The sequence below is a fragment of the Echinops telfairi genome, unplaced genomic scaffold (genome assembly GCF_000313985.2).
Source record: "Echinops telfairi isolate 266 unplaced genomic scaffold, ASM31398v2 ScPeMD7_11;HRSCAF=52, whole genome shotgun sequence".
In the NCBI taxonomy this organism is placed as follows: Eukaryota; Metazoa; Chordata; class Mammalia; order Afrosoricida; family Tenrecidae; genus Echinops; species Echinops telfairi.
Window position 1 is genome coordinate 10,317,547 of NW_022103908.1, and position 12,928 is coordinate 10,330,474.

At 39.9% G+C, this 12,928-nt stretch overlaps 1 protein-coding gene and 1 pseudogene across 2 annotated transcripts in view; one reads left to right on the top strand and one right to left on the bottom strand.

Annotated features, from left to right (window-relative positions):
- Positions 1 to 12,928, bottom strand: part of PIBF1 (progesterone immunomodulatory binding factor 1) — a 295,171-nt gene that overhangs the window by 48,697 nt on the left and 233,546 nt on the right. The window lies entirely within an intron of this gene.
- LOC105979415 overlaps positions 1 to 12,928 on the top strand; it is a 40,481-nt pseudogene that overhangs the window by 25,068 nt on the left and 2,485 nt on the right.

The following is a 12,928-nucleotide window of genomic DNA, read 5'->3' on the forward strand; positions in this document are numbered from 1 at the left end:
TCATGAGGGAGAGGGGAGCGGGGAGGGAGGGGAAAAATGAGGACCTAATGCTGGGGGCTTAAGTGGAGAGGAAATGTTTTGAGAATGATGAGGACAATGGATGTACAAATGTGCTTTACACAATTGATGTATGTATGGATTGTGATAAGTTGTATGAGCCCCTAATAAAACGATTAAATAAATAAATAAAGAAAGCAAGAAAGTCAGCAGGTTGTAATGCCAATGAGAAAGCCTCAGGAGAGTTGTTTATCAGGATATTTTACAAAGTTCGTTCAGGTTGGCACACCACTCGGCTCCACTTCAGTGGGTCAGCAAGTCCACTTTCCCCAATTACCTTTAAGTGTCCAGAAGCAGCCTACCTGGCAAAGCTAGCCTCTGGCACAAAAGCACTCAGTTTACTTGCTCTCTGGGTGGCTAAGTCCACTGCTTTGCTCCATGCTCAGGCTCCCGGCTCTGCTGCTGTTCCTCTGATGTTCTAGCTTTCTTCTGGACACAGGAGGTTCACTGCACAGGGATCTTAGGTTTACATTTTGTAAAAGATCCTTCATGACTTGGTTCCTGCTCACTCATCTAACCTCATGTTTATAAATGTCATATAAGCAGAGGCACAGCTTAGTCTTGTTCTGGACTATCTTTAAAAAAATAATATGTTACTGTGTTTTAGGCAAAAATTTACACAACAAATTAGGTTCCCCTTTAATAATTTTTTTATATACATTGTTCCATGCCATTGATGACAACTTTTATAATGTCAACATGCTCATTATTTCCATTTTACTGCTTTGTTTTTATTAATGTAGTTACTTAGCTTCTCTTCCTCTCATTGTCTTCCTATCTTTGCTTCTGGGTATATGCTGTTTGGTCTCATGTAAGTATATTGTTTACAGTCTTGTGCTGATAGTCTACTTACAAGTGCTTTAGTTTATTTTAAAGTCAATTTAGCCCAAAGGGTGACCTACAGAAATAGCTTCAAGTCAAGTTCAAAAGGAATCTTCAGACAATAATATGGGGTCCCTGTAGTCTATTGGTCCAGGAGGTTAGCCCTTTTTAAGGAATTTGAGTTTGGGTCTACAGTTTTCTCTGATCCTGTCCTGGACCTTGGTCAGAATGGTCAGCAATGGTAGCTGGGCACCATCTAGTTCTTCAAATCTCAGAATCGAAGAGGTTGTGGTTTGTGTGAGTCAATATTCCCATGGGCTAGTTTCTCCATTGAACTACTGATTTCCTTCATTTTCTCTTGCTTCACATAAGGAGAAACGAAGAGTTGTATTTTGGATGGCTGCTTGCAAACTTTTAAGACCCCCAGAAACTGCTCACAAAACTATGATGTAGAATATAATCTTTACTAAGTGGCAGAGTTGTCTTTATGACTACAGACTCAAGGTGTTTTGACCTAGTAAATGGATCCCATGAGTTGCTGGAAGCCTCTATTACTGTGCCTCGTGTGTGGTTTGTATATATGTGAATATATATATATATATATATCATACACAGATGTGTATGTATATATGCCTACAGATACACTGATACATGAATGTACATTTACTTGTATATGCATTCTATATCTCTATATAACTATAACTACCTACAAAGCCACATATATATTGTTTGTTTTACCGTGGTTACAAAATTGTGTTTGTTACTGCGTTTACTGAAATGGTCCCTTTTGCTCATGTATTCCTTGATGTCTTTCTTGACCATGGTCAAGTGGAGCTGACTTTATCTCCATTTGGTATTGCCTTTCTCATTGCCAACAGTAACAAGTGTACATTATTTAGAAAGTGGATCCATTTCACTCTTTCCCATGCCCGGTAACTATCCTTCTATTGCTTTTGTGTTTTCTATTTCATTAACTTCTGCTTTGATTTTTTGTTCTTCTTTTGCTGCTTCTTTCCTATTTGCTTGAATTGCGGGGTTAAGTTACTGATTTGGGCCCTCTCTTCTTTTTATATGTGTGTATGACAGGACTTCAAGAAGTTTGTGGGGAAATTCCATTATGTTTTAATTCCATTTTGTCATACAGTTTTTGAGGTTCCCTCATGCTTATTGATATAAATTCTCCTTTGAGCACTAGTTTTGTTGTGTCCCCAAGCATTGAGAATGCTGAATTCCCATGCTCACCTGATTCCAGAGTTTCTAATTTAAATTTTTTGTTACCCAATAGTTTTAAAGTGCTATTTACTCAGTTTCTAGCTACTTAATGTTTCCTTGTTCATTTTGTTACTGATTTCTACTTACAGCTATGATCAAAGAAGGTGCTTTGTGTTATTTCAATATCTTTTTATTGAGGCTCTTTGAGGCCAACATTATGGTCTATTCTGAAGAATAGTGTGTTGTGTGTTGGAGAAGAATGTGTACTACACTGGTGTTGGATGGTGTGTTCTGTACATGTTTATGAGGTCAAGTCTGATGCTGTTATTCAGTGAATTGTTTGACAATGGCTCTTGGAGCTTTTGATAAAGCTCTTGTATTTATAATTTCCACCAAATTGCTGGGTGGGCCCATCCAGATTGGGTGTATTTCTTCTTCTCCTGATGGGTCTGGACAAGAGAAGATGGAGGAAGCTGATAGGGTTATATGATTCAGTTGTGAGTGATCAGTAACAGGGTTAATTGTGATTATAACAGCTTAGAGCTCTCACGTCATGATTGGTCAACTTTGCCATCCTGCTGGATATAAAAAGAGTCATCGCACAACAGGACTGGGAGTTTTCAATACCATTAATGAAGAGTCAGAATGGAGCATGCTTTTTGGACCTCGAGATGATTGTTATGGTTGTTAGATACCCTGGAGTCGGCTCCAACCCACAGCAGGCCTATGCACAGCAGAATGAAACACTGCACAGTTCTGTGCCATCTTCAAAATTAAGTTTTCTTATGTGTGAGGTTATTGTTTAAGCCATGTGTCAATCCATCTGGTTGCCCCTCCACTTTACCAAGCATTTCTTTCTCCAGGGCCTGGTCTCTCTTGACAACATGTTCTGAAAAGTATGTAAGACAAAGTCTTGCCGTCCTTGCCTCTAAGGAGCACTCTGCCTGTCCTTCTTCCAAGGCAGACTGGCTTGTTCTTTTAGCAGTGCATGGTACTTTCAATATTCTTCTCCAGCAGCACCGTTCAAATATATTTATTATTTTTCGGTCTTCCTTATTCAATGCCCAACTTTCGTATGCATACGAGAAAATGGAAAATACCATGGCTTAGATCAGGTGCACCCTAATCCTCAAAGAAACGCCTTAGCTTTTCACTTTAAGAAAGTCTTTTTTTTTTTTTTTTTAAAAATTTTATTAGGGGCTCATACAACTGTCATCCCAATCCATACACACATCAATTGTGTAAAGCGCATTTGTACATCGTTTCTCAAAACATTTTCTCTCCATTTAAACCCCCGGCATTAGGTCCTCATTTTTCCCCTCCCTCCCCGCTCCCCTCTCCCGCATGAGCCCTTGATAGTTTATAAATGGGTATTTTGTCATATCTTGCCCTGTCCGACGTCTCCATTCACCCACTTTTCGGTTGTCTGTCCCCCAAGAAGAAAGTCTTGTATATGTGCTTGACACAATAGATGGATGGATGGATTGTGATAAGAGTTGTACAAACCCCCAATAAAATGGTAAAAAAAAGAAAGTTTTGTACAAGAGGTTTACCCAGTGCAACGTGTCCTTGGATTTCTTGACTGCTGCTTCCATGAGCACTGGTTGTGGGTCCAGGCTTATGAAATCCTTGACAACATCAATCTTTTTTCCATTTATGATGTTACTTATTGGTCCAGTTGTGAGGATTTTGTTCTTCATTGAGTTGTAACCCATACTTAAGGCTGAAATCCTTGATCTTCATCCGCAAGTGATTAAGTCCTCTTCATTTTTAGCAAACGAGATTGTGTCAAATGCATATCAAATACCTATGCTACATTCTTCTTCATATAATCCCGTTTCTCTGATTACTTACTCAGCATACAGATTGATTAAAAATGGTGACAGGATATAAGCTTAACACACACCTTTCTTGATGTTAAACCATGCTGCATTCCTTTGTTCTGTTCACACAACCGCCTGTTGATTCATGTATAAATTCTTCATGAACACAATCAAGTGTCTGGGATTCCCATTCTCTTCAAGGGTATCCATAGTTCTTTATGATACATAGAGTAGAATGCCTTTGCATAGCCAAGAAAACACAAGTAAACATCCTTCTGGTATTCTCTGCTTTGAGCCAAGATCCATCTGACATCAGAAATAATATCCCTTGTTCCACAGCTTCTTCGGAATCCAGCCATGACACAAGAGAAGTGGTAGAGGAGCTACAGCAGCAGAACCAAGAGCCAGAGCATGAGACAAAGTGATGGTCTTTCTGGTCCATGGAGTAAGTAAAGCTGGGTACCTTCAGGTAGGACACTTGCTTGTGGAGTAGGGTGTCTCTAGGCACTTCATTGGGGAACTATGTTTGCTGACCCAAAGAGTTATAGCTGAGCACTTTAGGCTAAGTGCTGTGCCCTTAGGGCATTTATCAGCAGCAGCATATAAGAGTTTTGTACCTTGGTTCAAGCACAGCAGGGCTAGGGGCCAGAGAAAGGTCTATCTATGGACACAATGGAAAAGAGATTGTCCTGACAAAAGAACTGTATTCTAAATATGTCTGATCTTGTTAGTGTCTCTCATTTTCTTCACTCACTACCATTGAGCCAATGTTGACTCATAGCGACTGTAACTGTTTATGGAAGTTGTGTTAGTCTGGGTTGACTAAAGAAACAAATTCATAGACACTCAAATGTGTATAAGAAAAAGCTTTATATAAAAGAGTAATTGTATATTGAGAAAACATCCCAGCTCAGTCCAGATCAAGTCCATAAGTCCGATATTAGCTCATATATCCGATATTAGTCCATAAATTCCTCTTCAGACTCACGCAGCACATGCAATGATGCCAATACACGAAGATCACGGGCCAGTGTCTAGGAAGTCGTGTGGATCCAGTGGGAGTGGAAGCATCTCAATGCTAGCACAGGTCTCCACGTGTCTCCTCCAGCTCTCTGAGTGTCTCAACAGCAGGAAAGGGAAGGCAGAGCGAGTGGGTCTGGCCTCCAGTGAGCTATTTATCTCCGCTGCACCTCCAAATGAGGCCATCAAGCTGCGACCTAATTAATAAGCTAGACTCCACCCTGTGCTTAAGTTGACAGATTATGTAACTGCCAAAGGAGTAGAAAGGTCAAGTCTTTCTCCCAAGGAGCTACTGGTATTTTTGAATTGCCATCTATGCAGATCACAGCTCAATGCATAACCACTAAACCACCAAGGCTCCACAGCTGCTCTCATAAGCCCTAGTACTGTCTGTGAGTTCTCCGTGGCCATTGTAATGAAACCCAGCCAGGAGGTCGAGCATGCCATGGGAAGTACAGCTGGTGGCAGATCTGGCTAAAGAAGCAAGAGAGTGGAAGCATGATTCACTCTTACCTAATAGGAATCAGCCTTGGGTTGATTTTGAGCTTGATTCTCTTTCCCTTTCACAGGTCAAATGCCACCCCCCCCACCACTCTTGATTCAATTGTGTCATTTAGATCGTCTGTATCTCTGAGTTTTTCTACTTAATGAGCCCATACCTGAAAGGGGTATGTTAAAGTCTCCTACTATTATTGTACAAATGTCAATTTCTCTTTTCAACACTTTTATTTTTTTATATTTTGGAGTTCTGTTACTGGGTATGCAAATATTTATTATGGTTATACTCTCTTGTAGTACTGCTTCTTTAAACATTATATGAGGCTTCAAAAAGCCTGTCGAAAAATTCCATGATTTTTTTCATTCCATTTGTCCAAGAACTTTTCCAAGACCTCTCCTAATACCTTTCCTTCTTTGTATCATTTTCCTTTTAAATGTTATCTATTTTGTTGTTGTTGAGACTATACACAGCTAAACCACATCAAATGAAGTTTCTACATGAACCAAATAGTGACTTTGATTGCATCCTTCAAATTGTACCACCATTCTTCTCTCCCTTTGGGGTTGGTTCTACTCTTATTAACATAAATCCACTGCGCCCCCACCCCCCACCCCAAGGCTCCTATTTAATTACCTTTTTATCTCCTCTGAATATTTTTGATACACAATTGAAGGAGCAACTCCAGATATTCACCAACCTTACTGTACAAGCAAACTCGCTGCCACAAAGTCAATGCCAACTCACAGCAACCCTATCAGGCAGGGTAGAAGTACCTCTGAATTTCTGAGGCTGTAACTGACTTTCTCTTGAGGAGCAGCTGGTAGTTTTGAACTGCTGACCTTGGATCAAAGCTCAACTTGTATCCACTATGCTGCCAGGGCTCCTAACTTTACTGCATACATGTAGCCCAATGGAATGTTTCTAACCTATTTTTATAGTCTTCCTATCATCTTCATGGGCACTCTTTTCTATAAATGAAGGATTTATTTAAGCAAAATATGTTCCGTCAAGGGCATCCTTTGAACATAAAGGCATCCGTAGAGTAAAAATAAGTGGGCAGGGAAAATATACCAATCAAACAGGAGTACCAATTACAGTCTCTGACCAAGTAGACTTTAACTCAAAATCCATTATTAGGGATAAAGGGAGTATGACCTCACTTGTATTAAAAAAAAAAAAAGCAATTGTATAGAGACACGTTTATTTGTGGTTACCAGAGGCAGGAAGGAGGGGAGTGTTTCATTTCTTATGGGTAGGCTTGCACAACTGGTTATAGTAATTGCTGTCAATAAGTTGTATATTGAATGGGCAAAAGTTGTGTTATAGATATATTTACAACAGTCTAGCTGCTGAGGCTACTCATGTACAACCAAGCATCTCATGAAATTTAATATCTTATTTGGAGGTTTAAGGTCATGATTTCTGGCACGTGCTAGTCAACTGGCCTAATGTGCTCAGGGATTCTTTTCTACTTCTTGGTTGTGTAGTGTCTTGGGGGCTAAAAGCTTGTAAGCAGTCCACAAGTGTTTCAATTCATCAGAAACAAGAGAGAAAGAACGAGAGCCAGGTGTGAGAAGAGAATACGGAAAATGTGACTGATTTCCTCAATGGACGACTGCCTCCTTTGACAGGAGAACCAATAACTGGGTGGTGCCTGGCTATCATTACAGAAGAACCCTAATCAAAAGGAAGACAGTTCCAAATTCTGATGGAATTAATACGTCCTGGAAACACGGAGTCTGAATTGACCCCTAAACTCTGAGTTCATCTTTAACCCTTTAATGAGAAATAATCTCTGCATCTTAAAACCAAACAAGAGAGTAGATAGTGTCGCTTCACTAGAAGAAATCTCTGCCTGAGCATTACGTTCATTAAGCTATATCTATATGGGATCAAATTGACAACAGCAGATACTACGAAAGACAATGTTAGGTCTTTACTGAAACCAAAGTTGATTATTCAGGCAATCCACAAGCTTTAATGTCCCACTAGGTAGGCACAACCTAGATAAATTCACTTTCTAGCCTAATGCCTGGAAGAAGAACAAAACTCACCACCATTACCACAATGGTAATAGGACTTACGTTTATTTGTGCTGACTAAGTGTCAAGGATTGTTCTTAGTCCCTTTACTATGAACTCATTTAATCCTTACAACAATACTGTGAGATAGCAGCTGTCCTGCTAGAATTCTCATCTGAGGAGACTGAGGCTCAGAGATGTTAACAAGTAACTCGCTTATAAGTATCAAAGTAATGACAGGAACCCAGTCAAAAGGCCCAAGAGTCAGTTCTCATCACTAACTTAGAATGTGACGTTAGTATATTGGAACACAGCAGGTGACCTGCAACTATTTGCTGGATTGTTCAGTAATATATAAAGAACAGAAGTCTCCAGTACATTATTTTGTAAATAGAGTGTAAATTGCTTCTAGATTATGGCAGAGGATGAGAGAAAGGATTTAACATCTACTAACTACCCAATGATAAATAAAATACTGGGCTTTAACAATTCATCTTTACAGCTTCATTTTAAATATCAGTGACCTACGGTTCATAGATAACAGGCTGCTCAGGTTAATAGAACTGAAAATGCTCTGGATTCCAAACTGGCCAGGTTCAAAGTTGAATCCCTTTCCTGGGTATCAACTTTCCAGGGTCTGAACTTTCAAGTACACTTTTGGAGAAGGGGTGCATAAAACAAAACAACAACAAGCCACAACAAGAAAGAAAAGCTTGTAGTTAGTTCAAGGACTGTTTGCTGGCCTTTAGGAGTGCTTTCCGGTCGAGTGTGATGGGGTGCCAAGCCCTGGCCCCAAAGTCTATTTTCGGTATTCTCTGGGGAATCTATTGCTCAGTTCCCCTTGCTGTTCCCCCATTTCCCCTCTCGTCCCTTTTTATATCATTTTTTCCTTACTAGAATTTTTTATTTGAAGAAAAATTGTAAAAGGAAATTACTTAATATACACTTTACAATTCTAGAGAGAATTCTGAGTTTTCCTTGCTAAGTATATACAAATAACTGTTGTTGAAGGAATAAATGCTCATAATTCACATCACTAATCCACACCTAAGCCAGATGCTGTCAAGTCCACCTTGACTCACCTCATATATTAAGAGGTCTATACACATTTTATCATGCTTCAAAATCCAGTACTTGAATTTGTAGGCCACAATTAAACCCTTAACATAAGGGGAGTTCCTTTTAAGCTAAATACACATTTTAAAGATCATACTACTATAGAAAGTATCAACAATCAACATCCATGGAAACTAGTCCAGAAATCAAATGAGATCCTACATTGTAAAAATCTGCTGCAAAAGACTTCTCCTAAAGTTCTAAAAAGCAAATGTGATGACTAATGTGTATCTGACTCAAGTCAGGCCTTCTTAATAGATTCCTATGCAAATGTAAGATGGGCACTGAAAACGGACAAGGACTACAACAACAAAGGACCAATAGTTTTGAATTAAGTGTTTGGTGAAGAATGCTGAACACCAAGTGGATTACCAGAGTCCTCGTGGTGCTGTCAGGTAAGCGCCAAATTGCCAAGGACCAGATCAGGAGTTCAAATCCACTAAATGCTCCAAGGGAGAAAGATGAGGCTGTTCCCATAAAGACTTGTAATCTTGGGTATCAGTCAGATCAGAGAACAAACAAATCATCGTGCTCCTTAGACGTGAGGAGGCTGAGAGTGTGTCCTGCTTATTTTGGACACATCATTAGGGAAGACCATTTGCTAGAAAAGGCGTGCTTGGTCAAGTTGAGGGGAAGGAGATCCATGGAAACCCTCTGCAAGAAGTTCACACATATCAAAGGTCAAAGGTTATGGAGCTGATCATTGTCAATGGTTCTGTTACATATAAGATTGTTGTGATATGAAACTGACTTGATGGCAACTAACAAACAACAATCAATAATATCACTCATTCACTGTCATCAAGTCCAGTCTAACTTCCAGTGACCCCACAGGGCAGAATGGATTGCCCCTGGGGGTTTCTGAGGCGACGAATTTGACAAGAAGAGCAGAAAGTCTCATCTTTCTCCTTCGGAGTGGATGCTTGTCTTCAGAAGCCTTGTAATCAAGCCACTAAACTCCCTTGGAAAACTATACAGCAAATAGAAATCTTTTGTGACTATACTTTAAATGTTGTGGAATTGTCAACCGAAAATCTGTTTAAATTTTCTAATACATACTCTGTCAATGTACTGGTTATCTCATATCACATTAATTGACTTATAAGAATTGACACCACTTAAAACATCCAATACAAAAAAAAAACCCAATGAAAATCTTTTACGTGTTCATTTATTTTTATGATTTACTAAGATGAATTGTCCAAGTTTCACTAACATTAATACTAGAGACATTTTCCAGGGCCTAATCTAGTGAGCCCCAGTGGCGTAGTGGTTATGAGTTGGGTTGCTAACCTCAAGGTCAGCAGTTCAAAACCTCCAGCCCCTCCCTGGGAGAAAGATGAGTCATCCTAGTCCCCAAAAGAGTTATTTTCTCAGAAACCCACAGAGGCTGTTCTACCCTGTCCTATAGGGCTGGCATTAGTCAGAATTGACTCGCTGGCAGTGGGTTGGGTTGGGTTTGGTTAAATTAGGGTGAGGCAAACTAAGAATAACATTTCTAAGAATGGAAATTCCAGAATACTTAACTGCACTTATATGGAACCTGTATATAGATCAAGATACCTGTTGTTGCTGGCTGGTGCCATTGACTTGGTTCAAATTACAGTGACCTCATGTACAATAGAATGAAACACTGCCCAGTTCTGCACCAGCCTCACAGTTAGGATGAGTTCTTAAGACAAGCAAAACCCATAATGATTTTATGTGTGGGTAAATAGAAAAAGATACATATCAAGAAATGGCTCATATAGTTGTAGAAGTAAGTTAAGTCTAGTCCAGCTCAAGTCTGTGGGTCAGATGTAAGCTGGAGGCTTCTCCTGACTCCTGTAGCTGCTGGGGCTAAAGCACACGAAGCAGGACGATGAAGCAGCAAGACCACAGAAGCAGGAAGATGAAGCAGGAAGACCACAGGTCAGTGGATGCTGACCTGAATGAATCCTAGGTTGGTTCCTGAGACCAGCAGGCGAAACAACAGGTCGATGAACCAGGTGCAGAACTCAAATCCAGCAGTCGAAGTGAGCTTCCTCAGACTGCCAACTTATATTAAGAGTAAGCTAAATTTTGAATGAAACTCCCTTCAATCATATCAAGTCTATGGCCAGATAAAGGAGGTCTATTCTCTCCACAGCTGTGTGGCTGCTTCACAGAAGATTCCATCATGGAGCTGACCACACTGTTAGATCATATCATGGAAGAATCCTGGCCCAAACAAGTTGACATCATCCTTAACTATCACAGGGCTCATCTTTTTTGCTGATCCTTTATTTTACCAAGCCCGATGTCCTCTTCCTGATAACATGTCCAAAGTACGAGACAAAGTCATACCATTCTCGTTTCTAAGGAACATTGTGGTTGTACTGCTGAGATAGATTTGTTTGTTCTTTTGGCCATCCAAGTGTCCTCAACACTCTTTGCCCAGCACTGTAATCCAAATGCATCCATTCTGCTGTCATCTTCCTTTTACATTTTCCAGCTTTCACATGCGTAAGAGGCCACTGAAAATACCGTGGCTTGGGTCGAGCACCAATAATCTTAAAAGTGACAACTTGGCTGTTTAACACTTTAAAGAGCTCTTGTACAGCAGATGTGCCCAGTGCAAAGCATGCTATGATTGTTTCACAGCTGCTTTCGTGAATGTTGACTGCCGATCTAAATAAAGTGACATGCTTCACAACTTCAATCTTTTCTCCATTTTTCTGTTCTTCCATTTCTCCAGAATGTTGTTTACGGATCAAGTTGTGAGAATTGTTGTTACCACATTGAGTGATAATCTATACTGAAGGCTGTATTCCCTGATCTTCGTTATCAAGTGCTCCAAAGTCCTCTTCACTTTAAACCGACAAGGCTAAGCCATCTGCATGTTGAAGGCTGTTCTAATCCTTCCTTTAATTCTGATGCCAACTTCTTCATACAGTCTAACTTTCAGATCATTTGTTCTCTATAAGAGGAGCCCTGGAGCAAGATATGACAAAATACCCATTTATAAACTATCAAGGGCTCATGCGGGAGGGGGGAGCGAGGAGGGAGGGGAAAAATGAGGACCTAATATCGGGGGTTTAAATGGAGAGAAAATGTTTTGAGAAACGATGTACAAATGCGCTTTACACAATTGATGTGTGTATGGATTGGGATAACAGTTGTATGAGCCCCTAATAAAATGTTAAAAAAAAAAAAAAAAAAAAAGAGGAGCCCTGGAAGTGCAGTGGTTGCGCATTGAGCTGTGATCCACATCGTTGGCAGTTGGAAACCGCCAGCAACTCTTAGGGAGAAAGACGGGGCTGTCTGCTCCCGTAAACAGCTACAATCTCGGAAACGCACCGGGGTTGCCATGAGTCAGCACTGACTCTATGGCAGTGAGTTTGGGCTTTACATAGATTAAATACATATTGGGAAACACACCTTTTCTGATTTTAACCACTCACTACACCCTGTACTGTTCAAAAAACTGCCCCCTGGACCATATACATCTGTGTAAGTATTCTAAATTTTCATTCTTTGCAATGTTATCTCTAGTTTGTTTTGGTCCATACAGTCAAATGCCTTGGCATAATCAATAAATTACAAGCAAGCACCTTTTTGGTATTTTCTGATTTCAGCCAAGATCCATCTGCCAACAGCAATGATAGCCCTCATTTCACGTCCTCTTCTGAATCCAGTTTGAATTTCTGGCAGCTCCCTAGAGATGCACTGTTGCAACTGTTTTTGAATCATCTTCAGCATAGCTTTACTTGTATGCAATATTAATGATACTGCTTGATAATTTCTGTACCCTCTTGGGTCACCTGACTTTAGAAAGCACACATATATGACATAGGTGGATCTTCTCCAGTCAGGAGCCCAGGGAGCACAATTTGAGGGACTGGTTTTTAGGTGCCAACCTTGCACTTGCATGACTCTGAGCTAAGTGCCTTCTTAAATTGTGTGTCCTACATACCCTGCTTGCCTCACTGTAGTCTTGATCCCAATATTTACTTTCAAACAATAATACTTATCAATTATTCCTATGCAAGTGTGATTTGTTAGCTATTCTGAGGCCTACATAAACCTCAGAGACAAAAAGTGAATGAATGGATCCTGCAGTCCCTTGGTTTTATCAGGAAAATATTTAATGGAATTCCCAAATATTTCCATAGCCACCAGCATTTCCACATAGTTTTTACAACTGCATACATTATGTACCTAGATAATAAATGATTTTTTAGAAAGAAAATGAGCAGACAGTATCTGATTTTTTAAATTAAACTTTCAGTTTTGCTTTACTTTATTTTTTTATTTTTTAACATTTTATTAGGGGCTCATACAACTGTTATCCCAATCCATACACACATCAATTGTGTAAAGCGCATTTGTACATCGTT